General features: G+C 50.2%; 1 pseudogene; it reads right to left on the reverse strand.

Moving 5' to 3' along the window:
* Positions 1-728: 728 nt before the first annotated feature.
* Positions 729-2,617, reverse strand: LOC125523860 (DIMBOA UDP-glucosyltransferase BX8 pseudogene; annotated as a pseudogene).
* Positions 2,618-17,288: the final 14,671 nt, after the last annotated feature.

Raw genomic sequence — 17,288 nt, forward strand, 5'->3', positions numbered from 1 at the left:
CCAACAAATGCCGGTTTAGAAAGAAAAAAAATGTAGACATGCTTCCAATTTTAGCAAATCTAGTGGATAAAACATACCTTACCTCTCAAGTCAGGAAATAGTCAAATGAAAAAATGTACTTCTTATAAGTAGTAGAGATGAAGTCATAAGGATCATGATTCAAGATATTTGAAGAAACATGGTTGGTCTCTCTGTATGATGCGGACTCGTCACCTCTACCAAAGTGATGGTGCGTAGTATGTAATGTAGAGTGCAATAATGTAGAGTGCGCGATTCCCTAATAGGAGATGATAGGATGCGCTCGTGATTAATTTCCTACTAATAATTAAATGCGTTTGTGATTAGTTATCTAATAGGATGTTTTGGTGATTAGTTTCCTAATAATTAGATGCTTCCGTGATTAATTTCCTAATAGGATGCGTTCGTGATTATTTCCTAATAATAGAATGCACGCGTGATCATTTTCCTAATAATAGGATGCGTCCGTGATTAGTTTCCTAATAATAGGATGTGTTTGTGATCAGTTTCCTAATATGATGTGTCCGTGATTATAGTTTCTTAATTGACTAGGCGTTTTCATATTTTTCCTCCACGGTGGAGTATGGTTAGTCAATGTAAATTGCTAAGTGCATACAGTGAACGGATTAAGTTAAGGCTAGCCGTTAGATTAAGTTTAGTGGAACTAATCATGTGATGATCATGTATTCGTGTATGTTTTGTAAGGTGCATTTAGAGAAGATAATGTTTGCTCTTTTATAACTAGTATAGATAGATACATTGCATAACACTGCTGGACACAAATCCTATGCATCACGGATGGGCAGGATTGCAGCTGCGACCACAACTTTCATCAGAATGAAGCGATTCGTTCCAGCAAGCCGAGCAACGCCATGTGCGAGGAGCCCCCTTCTCCAACGCACCGTCCCACCTTGCCCTTGAGATCTCGGGCCCTCTCTCTGATCTCCTCCCCTTCAATGCCAGGGCCCATCAACCTGTCAATGGCGGCCCGGACGCCCCCCCGCTCGAGCCTCCCCACCTCCACCCCCACCTTCCACACGGCGCACGCGTACCTCGCCGTCCCGAACTGGTCGCCGAAGCACGGCAGGCAGGCCATCGGCACGCCCTCCGACAGCGCCTCCACCGTCGAGTTCCACCCGCTGTGCGTCAGGAAGGCGCCCACGGCGGCGTGGCCGAGCACCTTCTCCTGAGGGGCCCAAGGGACGACCATCCCTCGGTCGCCTATCTGCTCCGCCAGGTCGCCGGGCAGCTCGAGCGGGCACGATGGACGCCCGCGGACCATGCCTGGCCGGACCACCCACACGAACGGACGGCCGGCCTCGGCTAAAGCCCAGGCCAGCTCCGCTAGCTCGTGGGCGTCGACGCTGGCGACGGTCCCGAGGCTCACGAACAGGACGGATCCCGGCGACTGGTTGTCCAGCCAGTCCAGGCAGCTGGAGGAGCCTTCTTGGGGCGGCGGCGGCGAGAATCTGTTGAGGGGGCCGACGGGGAACACCGGCAGGGAAAGGCCGTCGCGGATGTCGCCGACCTCGGGCCCCTCGATCGCGTCGAAGGTGTTGACGATGAGGCCCGACGATCGCCTCGCCGCGTCGACGAACCGCTCGAGCAGGCCGGCGAAGGTATCGAGGCTGCTCGCGTCGATCCGCTGCAGGTCTCTCACCCGGAACGGCGGCAGCTCCTCCACGGGAGCGTCCGCCCGCGACTCGTCGTATGGCAGGTGGCCTTTGGCGAGCAGCGCCGGGTAGGCCATGAAGGTCCGGAAGCTGGCCGCGCTGCTCGTCATGAGCGCCAGCGCCGGCACGCCGAGGTCCCTCGCTGCCGCCTGCGCCGAGAACCACACCACGTCGGTGACCACGCAGCGGACGCCCCCCTCGGCGAGGAGCGCGGCCAGCCGGTCCTTGAAGGCGGCCCCGCAGGAGGCATTGAGCGCCGCCAGGAACGCCGCGATGTCCTCTGACGCGGCGGGGAGGTCGGGGGCGGCCACGGCCACGAAGCGGTAGTCCGCAGGGTAGCACGCCGGGTCCGGCGCGTGGAGTTCCGTGTGGAGCACGGTGATGGCGTGGCCGCCGGCGTGCAGCGCCGCGGCAAGCCGGAGCATGGGGATCATGTGGCCAAGGTAGGGCAGCGGGAAAAGGACCACGCGGCGCCGGACAGCTGCATCGCATGGCGCCATTGCTTCTGCGAGCCACAGGAATCACAGTATATAGCCTTGGGGAACTTCGGCTTTTATTTTGCTAGCAATGGACAAGAACGCATGTAGCTGTACCCGCCCGATTCAGATTCGCTGACTTGCCGTGGCAAAGGTAGCGAAGCTACAGTATCACTACCTTTGCCCAGTCTCGTCCGTCGGATTGAAAAATCGGATGTTACAGTATGGTCAATAGTGATTTGCATGAACAGTGGTTTACGTGAACAGTGTTCGCGGACAGTGATTTGGCAAGTCAGCGAATCCAGATCCGTACCCGCCATGGAGAGGATGGAAAAGGGGATGGTAGGTGATTTTTCTCTCAAGAGAGCGCAAAAGGCTGTCTTGCGTAATAGTTTGTATACAACAGTATAAGCCATAAAAAAATTTGGATGTGTCTAGTTTAGATGTGTCCTAATTATTATACATGTAAGAGCATCTTCAGCCGTTGAGCTTCATGAGACAATTTTTTCACCACCTGGGAGCTCTCGGCGATAATTTTTACCTGGATGTCAAAAAGTTTCCACTCATTGTCCTCCCACCCCCTCATCTGCCTCTCCTCTGCTCGGCCATGGAGGTGGAGGCGGCATGGCCCTGCTCCTCCTTCTCTCCACCCAGCAGCAGGACGCCACCAAAGAGCACGCGTGCCCAAGTCCGCTGCCCCGCCGTCGCGTTCGACGCCGCCCCGGCCACGCAGAGGCGGGCGCGAGCTCAGCCCCGGCCACGGGCGCGGGCGAGCTCCGCGTCTGCTCTGCTCCGCGTGTCCGCCCTCGAGCACGGCTCCGCTCCTCTCTGCCGCGCCGATGTCGCACCGATCCGGCCGTCTCCGCTCGCGCGCTGCTCCGCCCCGCCTCGGGCGCGTCCGATCTCCTGCGCACGGCTCCGCCCGCTGCCGCGGCGCTCCCGGCCGTCCCCGGCCTGTCCGCGCCTGGCCCTCCCGGCCGTCCCCGGCCTGGCCGCGCCTGGCCCTCCGCCCGCCTGCGTCGCCGCGCCTCCTTCGCGCGGTTCCGCCCGTTCCAGCCCAACGCCCCGCCGTTGGATCGCGCCCCGGTGGCTCCCTGCGCCTGCTGCCGCGGCGGGCCCGGCCGGCTCGCCGCTAGCCGGCCGCGCCGCCTCGGGACGGCTCCGCCTCTATCCGCGGCCGGGTTCTACGCCTCGCCGGGCCGCCTCGCCGCCTTCGCCTGCTTTGCGCCGGCGGGCTCCCGCCGTAGCCAGGTGCCCGTCGCGGCCGACTGCCCAAGTTCGGTTGGGGGCGCGGACGAGCTCTTCCTCGGCGCAAGCGAGGGAGAGAGAAGAGAGTTTGTTTTTTCTTGCATGTTGCATGTGGTGGGCCTACGCAGGAGAAGGAAGGAGAGAGGCTGGCAGTGGGCCTTTGTAACACCCTGGATATAACTTTCCCAATTTGTACTCCAACTCTTGCCGTTTCCGGCGTTAAGTTATTTTATTTTCTCAGGTTCGGTTTTTTTCTCCATGTGTTGTATCGTTGTCATGCATCGCATATCATGTCATCATGTGCATTGCATTTGCATACGTGTTCATCTCAGGCATTCGAGCATTTTCCTCGTTGTCCGTTTTGCATTCCGGCGCTTCGTTCTCCTCCGGTGGTCTTTTCTACCTTTCTTTCATGTGTGGGGATTAAACATTTCCGGATTGGACCGAGACTTGCCAAGCGGCCTTGGTTTACTACCGGTAGACCGCCTGTCAAGTTTCGTATCATTTGGACTTCGTTTGATACTCCAACGGTTAACCGAAGGACCGAAAAGGCCTCGTGTGTGTTGCAGCCCAACACCCCTTCAAGTTGGCCCAAAACCCTCTCCATCATCTAGAGCGTTCGATCACGATCACGTGGTCGAAAACCGCACCTCATTTGGACTCTCCTATCTCCCCCTATGCCTATATATAGTCCCTCCTCCGAAATCCCGGATTCCCCTCGTCTCAAACCCTAAAAAATCCATCGCGCCGCGCCGAACACGTCCGTACCGGTCGGACACCGTCCGCCGCCCGCCCGCACCAGTGGCAGGCTGCCACGTGGCGCCCCGCCGCCTGTCCCACCGCCGGCCCGGGCGAGCCCGAGTCGGGCCCCCCGAGCCCATCCGCACCGCGCCGCCCCGCTCCTTGCCGCGCCTCGCCGCCGCCATCGCCTGCCGCCATCCGCCGCCTCCCCCCCGGCGCGCGCGCCGCCGCCCGCCGCCCGTGCCGTCCGCGGCCGCCTCGGCGTCCGTGCCGCCTCGCCGCCGTCCCCGACCTCGTCTCCGGCCGGACCCGGGCGCGGGAGAGCCGGATCCGCCGCCGCCGACCCCGGCCGCCGCCGTCTTCGTCATCTCCGGCGAGCAGCGCCGCCGCCGCCTCGTTTTGCGTGCCGCGGTCAAAACCTAGATCCGGAGGTCGAATTCTTCTAAGTCCCCGAATTTCCAGTTTCAAGTGCTCATGTTCATCGTGCTATAACTTTGCATCCATAGCTCCGATTCATGCATATAGCATATCAAAATGTTCATCTCAGAGAGTACATCATTTCATTCCATTGCATCATTTTCATTTGAGTTCATATTGATGCCTGAAATGCTGTTAGAAGAGTGCTACTTGAGATAATTGTCAGATCTGCTACTCCATTTAGCCTTTTGTCATTTTTGCCATGATTAATGTGTGCATGATATGCCCCTGAGCTCTACATATGTTTTGTTAAGGGTTTTGTCATCTTTTCAGAGGTGCAACCCATGTATTTTTGTGATGTGTGTGGTGACTAGCACAAGCTTGCCAAGTGGTGCACTTGGTAATTCCGATTTAAGGGACTTAGCATTTCCACTAAGTCCTTGAGCTGTTTATGTCATATTGCCATATGTTCATGTTGTTTCCTAGTGATCCGTGCCTCTTTTGAGGATGATCAGTAAAGATGTTTTGTTAATCTTGTAGTGCTCTATCCATCCATGTCTTTATTTGCAATTATGGAGCACCCTAGCTTGAGTAAATCGAGCTCTACTTTTGCTACTTTGTGAATCTGGGCAGATTGTCAACTTGTTTGCAATTTTGCCGATGATGTTGTAGTTGATCCGTGCATGCTATGCTATTGTTCTTGCCATGTCTAGATTGCATTTTGTGTATTCTTGATGGATGTATACTTAGTTGGTCATGACTTGCTCCGTAGTGAGTGCATCGAGCTCGTAAACATGCCTACTTGATATCTGTTTTCAGCATGCTCCAGTTTTCACTAAGTCTGTGATCTGATTATGTTTTTGCTATGTTCGCATGCTTGCAATTGTATTTTCTGATCCCTTTTGGCTCAAGGTCACTAAGGGACTTTTGTTAAGATCTTTGAGTAGCTCCATGCCATGCTTTACTTTGCCATGTTCAGGTCCTGTAGCATGTAGTTTTGGTGCTTCGAAGAGTGCTACCTGATCTTAAATTCCAGACAAGTGTTAATTTCACTAAGTCTGAAATCTGCTTACCATATGCATTTTTGCCATGTTTGTTTGAACCTGTTAATGGATGAATTGGCCGTAGCTCAGTGCTAGACTTTTGTTAAGCATCCTGTATGCATCCCTGTCATGTATTTTGTTGTCATGTTTGGGTGCTGTAGCATGTTCATCTCGTTGCATTTAGATGGCTACTTGCTGTAAATCGCAAACCGGTGTCATATTTGAATCGCTTGCCATTTCCAAACCGTAACTCCGATTCCGACGTTCTTTATATCGTTTTCAAGCGATTTCATCTCATCTTTTTAGTGGCACACTTGGAATTCCAAGTTGAGGCCAGGTTCTTGCATTTCCTGTCACATCTTGCATATGCATCCCGCATCGCATCCCACATAGCATATCATCATTGCATCATATTGTTTGATCCTTGCACGTGGTTGATTGTGTCCTTGTTGCTTGTTTGTCTTTTTTGGGTAGAGCTGGGAGACGAGTTTGCTAACGAGGAGCCCGTTGAGTTTGCTTTCGAGGATCCAGTCAACTCTGACAACTGTGCAGGCAAGATGATCATACCCTCGAAATCACTACTATCTTTGCTATGCTAGATTGCTCGCTCTTTCGCTATGTCAATGCTACGATGCCTACCACTTGATTTCAAGCCTCCCAAATTGCCATGTCAAACCTCTAACCTACCATGTCCTAGCAAACCGTTGATTGGCTATGTTACCGCTTTGCTCAGCCCCTCTTATAGCGTTGCTAGTTGCAGGTGAAGATTGGAGGCCGTTCCTTGTTGGAACATTTATTTACTTGTTGGGACATCATTATATTGCCATGTTATCTTAATGCATCTATATACTTGGTAAAGGGTGGAAGGCTCGGCCTCTCGCCTAGTGTTTTGTTCCACTCTTGCCGCCCTAGTTTCCGTCATATCGGTGTTATATTCCCGGATTTTGCGTTCCTTACGCGGTTGGGTTATAATGGGAACCCCTTGATATTTCACCTTGATTAAAGCTTTTCCAGCAATGCCCAACCTTGGTTTTACCATTTGCTACCTAGCCTCTTTTTCCCTTGGGTTTTCGGAGCCCGAGGGTCATCTTATTTTAACCCTCCCGGGCCAGTGCTCCTCTGAGTGTTGGTCCGACCGAGTAGACTGCGGGGCCACCTTGGGGCAACTTGAGGGTTGGTTTTACTCGTAGGATGTCTCATCTGAGTGTGCCCTGAGAACGAGATATGTGCAGCTCCTATCAGGATTTGTCGGCACATTCGGGCGGTGTTGCTGGTCTTGTTTTAACCTGTCGAAGTGTCTTGAAGAACCGAGATACCGAGTCTGATCGGAACATCTTGGGAGGAGGTCTAATTCCTTCGTTGACCGTGAGAGCTTGTCATGGGCTAAGTTGGGACTCCCCTGCAGGGATTTGAACTTTCGAAAGCCGTGCCCGCGGTTACGGGCAGATGGAAATTTGTTAATGTCTGGTTGTAGATAACTTGAACCTTAACTTAATTAAAATGAATCAACTGCGTGTGTTACCGTGATGGCCTCTTCTCGGCGGAGTCCGGGAAGTGGACACGGTGTTGGAGTAATGTTTTACGCAGGTTGTTCTCTAGTTTCTCGCTCATGCTTTGCCTCCTCTTCTCGCTCTCTTTTGCAAACAGGATAGCCACCATATTTGCTAGTCGCTTGCTGCAGCTCCACATATTTACCTTGCCTTACCTATAAGCTTAAATAGTCTTGATCGCGAGGGTGCGAGATTGCTGAGTCCCTATGGCTCACAGATTACTATTACACCAGATGCAGGGCCTGATGATTCCGCTCCAGGAGACGCGCTCGAGCTCAAGTGGGAGTTCGACGAGGACTCTCAACGTTACTATGTTTCTTTTCTTGATGATCAGTAGTGGTGCCCAGTTGGGGGTGATCGGGACCGTCTCGCATGTTGGGTTATCTTTTATTTTGGCGCTGTAGTCGGGCCATGAGTGTTTGGTTGATGTAATGTTATTTATGTACTTTATTGACGTGGCGAGTGTAAGCCAACTATGTTATCTCCCCTTTTATTATTTATATTACATGGGATGTTGTGAAGATTGCCTAACTTGCGACATATGCCTTCAATGCGATTATGCCTCTAAGTCGTGCCTCGACACGTGGGAGATATAGTCGCATCGAGGGTGTTACAGCCTTGCAGCAGCTAAAAATAGCATCGGCGCCCCCAGCTGACCTCCAGTTTTCTGTGTTTCGCTTGCCAGCGCCGGTCGTAGTTTTCGCTATTACCCGCGCAAAACGAGCCTGTGGGGGTGCGGCTGGGACCGTTTTTGACCGCCGGCGCGGAAAAATGCTCCTGGGGGCCTAGTGGAGATGCTCGAAGTGAGTGAATCAAGCATAAAGAGGAAAAGAAAAAAAATCCACGCGAATCTCAATGTAAGATCAATGTCATATGACTTAGATGTGCAATACTTATGGCATATCTAGATGTGATTTAGCAAAACTAAAAAAGTTTATTTTAACACAATACAATCACAAATGCTCACGACCACGAGCATACACTTACCTCTATGAACATACACATCTCACCCTTATGAACAACTTTTTGAGGTTGACAAAGTCATCATAGACGCCTCGTAGTCGACGAGTACGTTTTCTCCCACTGAATGAAAATCATCGAAAAAACTGAATTAAATAAAGGACTAAAATAAATCCAAGCAACTAAATGTGCGTCCTAGTCCGATGGTTAGTGATGTCTACTACGCAACTTTATTCTTGTAGACACGTGTTAGGCCTCCAAAAGCAGATTTTTATAGGACAGTAGCAATTTTCTCTCAAGTGGATGACCTAACGTTTATCAATCCGTGAGATGTGTAGGATGAAGATGGTCTCCCTCAAACGACCCTGCAACCAAATACAAGAAATCTTTTGTGTCCCCAACACACCCAATACAATGGTAAATTGTATAGGTGCACTAGTTCGGCGAAGAGATGATGATAAAAGTGTAATATTGATGGTAGAAATATATTTTTATAATTAGAATAAATAAAAATAGCAAAGTAGCAAATAGTAAACGGGCACAAAAACGGTATTTCAATGCTTAAAAAGGAGGCCTAGGGTCCATACTTTCGCTAGTGTAATCTCTCAATAGTGCTAACATAGTTGGATCATATGATTATCCCTCAAAGTGTAACAAAGAATCACTCCCGAGTTCCTATTAGCGGAGAACAAAAGATAGGATGTCGGGACCCCGATCCTAAGTCACACCGATCTAGCATGTAACACATCATATCACTTTGCGGCCTCACGCACGGTATTTCCACGGGTGCCACCTTACCTGGCCCGGGACCGTTTGTGCCTTTTGGCTAACGTATATGATAGTGTCGCTAGCATCCATATGACAAAGAACCCGGACCGACATGACTAGTCGTAAACCCAAAGTGGCACTAACTTACAGGGACAGCCATACATGACCCAACAATGAACGTGTCGGTCATCAGCGAGTGAATTCGGGCTGTAGCAGCTGGGCTAACAGGACTTCGGAGAATCCGGGCTGTAGCAGGCTAACAGGACTCCGGTAGACACCGCGTGACATTTCCCTGAAGGGACAGACACAAGAACGAAGAAGGACACATGCCGACCAGCCTAAGTGTTCCGGAGCAGTAGCAAGCTACCATGACTCAGTGGAAGCACTAGGAGACATTTCCCGGTAAGAGATGCTACCAAGGATAAACAACTAGGTTGTCGAATCCCACACATACCAAGCATTTCAAATCATACACACAATATGCTCGATATGTGCAAATACAACATGACATCACAACAAAACTCTACAACTCAAAGTATTTATTCATTAGGCTCCGAGGAGCCAAGTATTACAAACATGGGTCTCATGACCCAACATACAGAGCATACAAGCAACAAGCGGAAGCATAAACATGTCTGAGTACAGACAACTACAAATGAAAAAATGGTTGAGAAGCCTGACTATCTACAAGACCCTCCCAAGGGTACAAGATCGTAGCTGAGGTAACAGGCTAAACGTCGAAGTCCACGCGATACTACTAGTGAGACTGAACTCTCTCTCTGCAAAAACATAAATTAAGCAAACATGAGTATAAATGTACCTAGCAAGACTTACATCAAAACTATCTACATATGCATCAGTATCAACAAAGGGGGTGGTGGAGTTTAACAACAGCAAGCCAGCTTTGACTCAGTGGCTATCCTGAACTACGACTGCAAGTAACTCTTTTGAGGTGGCGCACACAAGTCCACATATTCACCAAATCAATACACCACTATGGATCCGCTCCCGTCTCCCTATGAGCAGGCCATCCATAGCACTCACGCTTATCTTGCGCATTTTAGAGTATCCACTTTCACTTGTCTATGAACTGTACAGGCAACCCAGAAGTCCTTTATCGTGGACACGGCTATTCGAATAGATCATGTTAACCCTGCAGGGGTGTACTTCTTCACACACGCTCTCACCACTTATCGCCGTTTACACGACATGTACTCGGCAACCTTCAAGCGGAAGCCCAGCGAGGGTGTCGGCCACGACCTGACTAACCACACAAGTCTCTAGTCCAGATTTATCGCCTATTCGGGTTCGATTCGCAAGGAGATCCGGCCGGGATGTCGCTCACGGCCCCAAACGATGTGTGCAGGGTTCCCAAGCCCACCTCGACGGATGAATCTACGCTTGGTACACCGTATCACGGTGCCTAGTCTGTCCCAAACCCACATGTACCGGGTGCCACTTGGTAGACTACTAACACTACCTACAAACACCAGAAACTAGTTGCAACTCCTGGACAGAGATCGAGGCGGTTAATAAGTCGAGAGAGCTTGGAGTGCTCAGATCCCAATGTGTGGTAGTAGCTGTTCATGGATCACAAACACAGAACTCAGTTCCTGAGGACGGTTTCAATAAGACAACCCACCATGTACTCCTACATGGCCTCTCACTGCTACCTTGACCAAATCGTATTCACACACTTAGCTCTCAACAGTAAGACATGTTCATCACATTCTAATTCATCCCCGATGAATCAGACCTGACTCAACTCTAAGAAGTAGCAGGCATGACAACAAGCATGAATGAGTAGTCACATCGGGGCTCAAACAACTCCTACTCATGCTAGTGGGTTTCATCTATTTACTGTGGCAATGACAGGTCATGCAAAGGAAAGGGGTTCAACTACCGCAGCATGTAACAGTTGAATCGTTGTTGTCCTAATGTAGTAAAAGAGAGCAGGAGCGAGAGAGTGGGATTGTATCGGAATGAACAAGAGGGTTTTGCTTGCCTGGCACTTCTGAAGATAGTATATCTCTTCATCAGTGTCACCGAACTCATCGTCGGAACCACGTCTACTGAGAGGGGACAAATACCAGCAATAGAGAAGAAACACAATCAACACGGTGCAACAATATGATGCATGAATGTGACATGGCAATATGCTGTGATTTGAGCTCATGCAACTAGCAACGATTTAAATGGAGTTGGTTTGAACACTAGGTTAAAATTCAAACTCCACATGGGACATTTAAAATGCCATTTATTCAAATTGTCATAAATAGTGGCTCTAAGTTGTTCAAACATGCATGAGAATACCATAAACAGATTTTTTGGATTTTTTTGATAATTTTTCATATATAAATCTTTTCAATCTGAGTTATAGATTATTTTCTATGATTTTTAGAAGTTTAGGATATTTTTTGAAAATAAATAAATCTTTTAGATTTATTTAGAATCCAGAAAAGTGATTACTGCATCAGCATGACGACACTGTGATGTCAGCGGGTCAACGGGGCCGGATCCAGGTCAAACCTGACGTGTGGGGTCCACACGTCAGTGACACGGGAATTAATCCCAGTCAAACTCTGTGCTGACTGGGGTTTGACCAGGGGTAGGGCCCGCTTTCAGTGGCTATTAGGGGTGTTTAGTTGGCAGGGTTAGCGCTAATGACGGCCACGTCAGCAGTCGCCGGAGCCTGCCGACGACGACCAAAACAACGGCGACGCGGCTCAGATTTGAGCTACGGGCGGTGGTTTGGCGCGCTGAGGGCACCGGGGAGGATCTCTTGCTCGTCCACATCCAAAGGACCGGACGGGAGGCCGCAGGGTGGCCGGGAGTAGCGCCGGTAGCGAGCGAGGTGGCGGCTGGAGTTTGGTTTCTCCCGGGCTAGGTGCTAGGGTGCATCTCTGGACGATCTGGTGGGTGGGGCGGGCTCCTGGGAGCACACTGAGCTCACGTGTGTTCTCGGACATGCCGTGCGTGAGCTCTAGCCACGACGACCTCATGGACGGCGGAGAGAAGCTCACAGCCATGGTGGGAGAGGCATCTAGGGCACGAAAACGGGAGGATGAGCAAGGGGGAGGAGCAGGAGCTCACAGGGATGCGGCAGGGTAGGTCAGCGGCCTCGCGGACGCGTTGGAGACGGCGAATCGACGGCGGTGAGCTCCGGCACCCGAGGAGGAAGATGACGGTGGTGACAGCGTTGCAGGGTGTCCGGCGATGTGTGGCTCGACAGAGAGGAAGAATAGGTCACGGCAGAACTTCTGGTCACATCGCGGGGGCGTGGGGGAGGCTGTGGCTGTGGCTATGGTGAACGGCGGCGACGAGCTCCGCTCGGGAAGAGAGCAGAGGGGGGGGGGGAGAGAGCGGCGAGGAGGGGGAGGTGCAGAGGGTCGAGGGGAGTGCGTGACACCCTCGGGTGCTTCCAATGGCGAGCAGGCAAGCAGGAGGTGGCTGGTGCGTGCGCGCGCACGTCGGGCACACGCCCTCCTGCCTATTGGCAGGAGGTTGAAGACGGTGGCCGCTGCGATGGGCTGAGCTAGCTGGAGTAGGGCCAGGGGGGCCCAGGTAAGTGGCCCAGGTGAGTCCTTCTCTCTCTCTCTCTCTCTCTCTCTCTCTCTCTTTCTAATTCTGTTTCTGTTTTCTATTTATTTTGATCTGTTTTGAACTAGTAAAAATACTAACTCATTTTGTAAAATCCTGTCAAAAATTGTGGCACTATTTGAATTATTTCCAACAGCCCCCAATTGTTTTCAGAAGTATTGAAGCATTTGAAATATTTATAGGCATTAAATGCTCCAATTCAAATACAATATGATTTAACTCAAAAATCCATAAATGTCCAAGAAATATGCTCATCGTTTTTGGCAGAGGTTTTCACCTTTATCAGAAATCATGAACATTTTTAATGACATTTTGGGTTCTTTGAAAAAAATATTTGAACCTATTTGAATTATTTCTGGTGCTAGGGTTTGATCAATCCTCATTTCAACTTTACATAAAATTTAAACATGATGCAACACACAAGTGCTAGCCTAGTGCAAGGTAAAGCTAGGGATGTGACAACTCACCCCCACTAAATAAGAATCTCATCCCGAGATTCAAGACGTGAGGTAAGAGGACAGATGGAACACAAGGCTAACACGATCTTCATGATCCAATTGCCATTCTCGAAGATGTTGATCCATTGCTTCAAATTGATCTTGACGCCTTTGCTTTCGAGATCTTCATCCAACACGATGATGACAGAAAAGAAGATCTACTGGAAATGATCTCCTTGAACATCAAGCACTCAAGATCAACTCATGGAGTGAGATGTTGAATCATCTCTTGAGCTGAGACACAAACACAGTTCAAGAGGGATGGAAACAACCAGATGACGAATGTTCAAATTGGTAGGAAACAATTCCATGCTAGAATAGGATGGCGCATTGTTTCATAGTAGCGAGGAGATTGATTGCCATGATCCCATAACAGGGCACCTTAGAGGAGGTGACTCATAGAAGTATTCCCTTGAGTGGAAAAAGGAATTACTTTTGATATATAGATCATTGGAACTCTTTATTCCAGCCAGAGGCAATTCACAATTGATCGTTTGATGGAATTCGAAAGAATGGCATACTCAGTTTGGAAAGGAAACTAGAGTTATAAGACAACTCGGCAAATGGAAGGCACATTCCAATTGATACCGAGGATATAACCTAGTGTCTGAGCGTGCTCTCAAGAACTTGAGCATTTCCATATTCATAAGGGTCTTACCAACATCCGTGTCGAGGATCCTGGCAACACATCATACTACCATGATGAATAGTGATGGATGATGCAGATGCAAAGGAAGACATCACTTTCTCAGACTTCATCTTAGCGATGCCAAGGAAATGAAATCTGGATGATCGACCGAGAGACATTTAGCACTCCACCTCTAATGTTCTCCTTGATGTACTAGCTTAACCCAATACCATTTGGTATCTGGAATATGAAGTAAAGGTCTGACTTCGGGAGAACAAAGGATCCATAAGGAACAACTTCGAAAATAAGTCGCAAAACATCCTCATGGAGAAGATGGTCAATTGCTTGATCAAGATGCTACAATAATAGATCTTCCGGCTAGGTGTGTCGGCCAAAACATCAACCTTGATGGAGCCTACCTCATAGATCTTGGAAAAGTTCCAACCATCATATCTGCCTGAGATTCAGATCTGGTTGGTAACATGATATTTCAGACAACATGTCTGGAAAAGAAAGTTTGCAACACAAACCGACGAGATGACGTTGCGAGATTCTTGGGAAATGAACTACCATAGCAAGCTCCAAAACATGAGCTGGTTCTGCTACATACATGTAAACACGTTGTCCAAGACAAGCATGACCATGTATAAGTCTTACAACAAAAACTACCGAGTTCTAGTTGGGAACCATCATCAAGGATAACGAAGTCCTTGCATAAGGCATGCTCTTAAGAAGGCACTTCTTCTCCTTAAACAAATCAATCAGTGGCTTGGTGTACTAGGGAATACATATGGAATGGAGATGATCAGTCTATCAAACCATAGAATACTTCGCACATGCGTGATTGACTTGGTATGATTCCAGAGGAAGCAAAACAAACTTTTCTCAAATTCATGGCGGCAGCTTACACCTAATGCACGTGAACTTGGAGAAAGTCTCTTCTTTCACCAAACATAAACTTCATGATCTAGCACGAAGAAAATGCTTTCAAAGTTTCCAACACTAACTTAGATGTTCAACATGAATCATGGACAAGATGAAAATGTTGTCAATGGGCTAAACAACAATCCATCCAGGCTTCCATATAGATGGAATTCCACAATTAAGTGAACACGGTGATAGCATTGGTCAGACCAAAAGATGTAATGGTGTATGCTCGGGGGATCAACCATGAGTAAGACAACATTACGAACATCGTTGGTTCTGATTTGATTTGAGGATAGCCCACACTCAAATCAAAGTTTGGACAAGATAATAGATCCATCAACTGGTCACGAGATCAATCGATGAAGACATCATCTTTCTTCAACACACACACAAACAAAAAGTTAGACAAGCTTTTATCTTCCAACTCTCCAAATTGTTGTTTGGCTTAACCAACTAGCTCAGGGGTATCCAACACAGATTCTTGGAGAAGGGGTGGTTTACAAGAAACCAACTTGATCATGAACTCAACATAGCGGCCAGGTGACAACCTGGTAACACTTCCGAGAAGATATTCATAAAATCATGAACCACCGATATGCTACTAAGCTCGAGAACAATCTTGCTTTTCAGGGCAGGATGATTGCTACCTCTTGAGCACTTGTGTTGGTTTTCCCTTGAAGAGGAAAGGGTGATGCAGCAAAGTAGCGTAAGTATTTCCCTCAGTTTTTGAGAACCAAGCAGTACAAAAAAAGACACATCCGTGACATTTTGGGCCGAATGAAATTTTTTCTGTCATACATATGACACTTCTATGACGATAATTGTGACAAAACCCGGTATCATCATAGATGTGGTGGGCTCCTACTTCTATGACAAAAAATCATGAAAGAAAATGGGCTTTTCGTCCTGTGCGGGCCGGAGATGCAGCTGCATGACATTCTTTGGGCCGTCCATGACGGAAAAAACCGTGGTAGAAGTGAGGGCGAGGAAAATTTTGGGGAGTTCCCGGTTACGGTGGGAGGTCGGGGGCCGAGCGATGCGCGTTTCTCTCGTACACATACGCGCGTGTGTGCGAGGCATTGGCTCTAACTCAACCCGAGCGAGGCATTGGGCTCTAACTGAACCCGAGCGATTGCACTGCAGGCTACGTGTTCCTGAACCCGAGCGATTGATCGATGGCTGTTAACTGAACCCGATCGAGTGATTCCTTCGCTACTGCTGCTAACTGAAGCCGATCGATGCTGCCTCTGGATGAACAGTGAGCGTTGCGGGGGGGGGGGGGGGGTTGGATGAACAGTTCCCGGTGGGGGTGGATGAACAGGACCCCGTGGTGTTGCCTCTGGATGAACAGGACCCCGATCGATCGAGTCGGTTGGGGCTGGATGAACAGGACCCCGTGGAGGGCTGGATGAACAGGACCACCCCATGGAGGGCAGGATGAACAGTAGACGGCGGAGGGCAGGATGAACAGTAGCCCGTGGAGGGGTGGTTGAACAGGAGCCCGTGGAGAGGGCTGGTTGAACAGTAGCCGGTGGAGTAGCGCGCGGTGGAGGCTGGATGAACAGGAGCCCGTGGATGAACAGTCGCAGGTGGAGGCTGGAGGAGGTCGACGGTGGATGAACAGTAGCTCGTGGAGGCTGGAGGGGGTCAATGGTGGAGATGAACAGTATCCAGTGGAGTCCCGTTTTGCGGTATGCCACACCCCTCCCGATGAACAGGACCCCCGTTTCGACCGTAGCGCTCCAACACAAGTCTGTATCATCCGTTTTGCGGTACGCCACACCCCTCCCGATCAACAGGACCCCCGTTTCGACCGTAGGAGGTCCGTTTCCTCCATTTTGTGGTACACCAGACCCCTCCTGATCAACAGGACCCCGTTCCGAACGTAGGAGGTCCATTTTGTCCGTTGTGCGGTACGCTAGGCCTCGTTTCCATCGCCTGTTCCGTCCAAGCCCTCCCGATGAACACGACGCATTCCGTTGCCTCCCCATGAACACAATGACGATGATGTTTATCCGTTCCGACCTAGCAATGTACACGAGCCCTGGCCGTATGTATGCGTGAGTAGGCATTCGAGACCCCGCCCGTATGTACACATACGTGGCCGTATTTTCTTTCTTGCACCCTGGCCGCTGTACGTACGTGTACATGCTACGTGCACGCCTCTACTACGACACATGCGCGCCTCTACATCGACCAGTATGTACGTACACGTCCGCGACTAGAATGACAACGCTACGTACGCTTCGACCAGGTGGGTCCCGACTGTCAGGCACTTCCTTGCCTGCGAAGATGTAGCTGGTGGGTCCCAGCAGTCAGGGGGTGAATCGTTTTTTTTGCCCGGACGCACTTCCTTGCGTGCGAAGATGTAGCTGGTGGGTCCCAGTAGTCAGGGGGAAATGTTTTTTCGCGAAATACAGTGGCCCGTCCGGTGGGTCCCAGCTGTCAGGTGGAGGAATCATTATTTTCCGCGTAATAAGGAGGCACTTCCTTGCTGCAGCCGTGGTCCCAGCTGTCAGCCTCTCCACGTATAGTCCACGTCCGATGGAAGTCGTTCCTTGACCACGTTGACCATGCCGCGCCAAGAGCACCAGGGCGGTGGACGACGGCGAGGCCTAGGAAGGGGACGGCACGGAGGAAGGGAAGACTCGGTAGTTGTTTCCCACGCGGAGGGGAGTACGATTGTACGAGGGTTTACTGGTTCGTCTGCCGTCGCCGGAGAATAACAGCAGGTGCGGGTGA

This window comes from Triticum urartu, chromosome 7A, assembly GCF_056163025.1.
Source record: "Triticum urartu cultivar PI428250 chromosome 7A, HENAU_Tu73, whole genome shotgun sequence".
Lineage (NCBI taxonomy): Eukaryota > Viridiplantae > Streptophyta > Magnoliopsida > Poales > Poaceae > Triticum > Triticum urartu.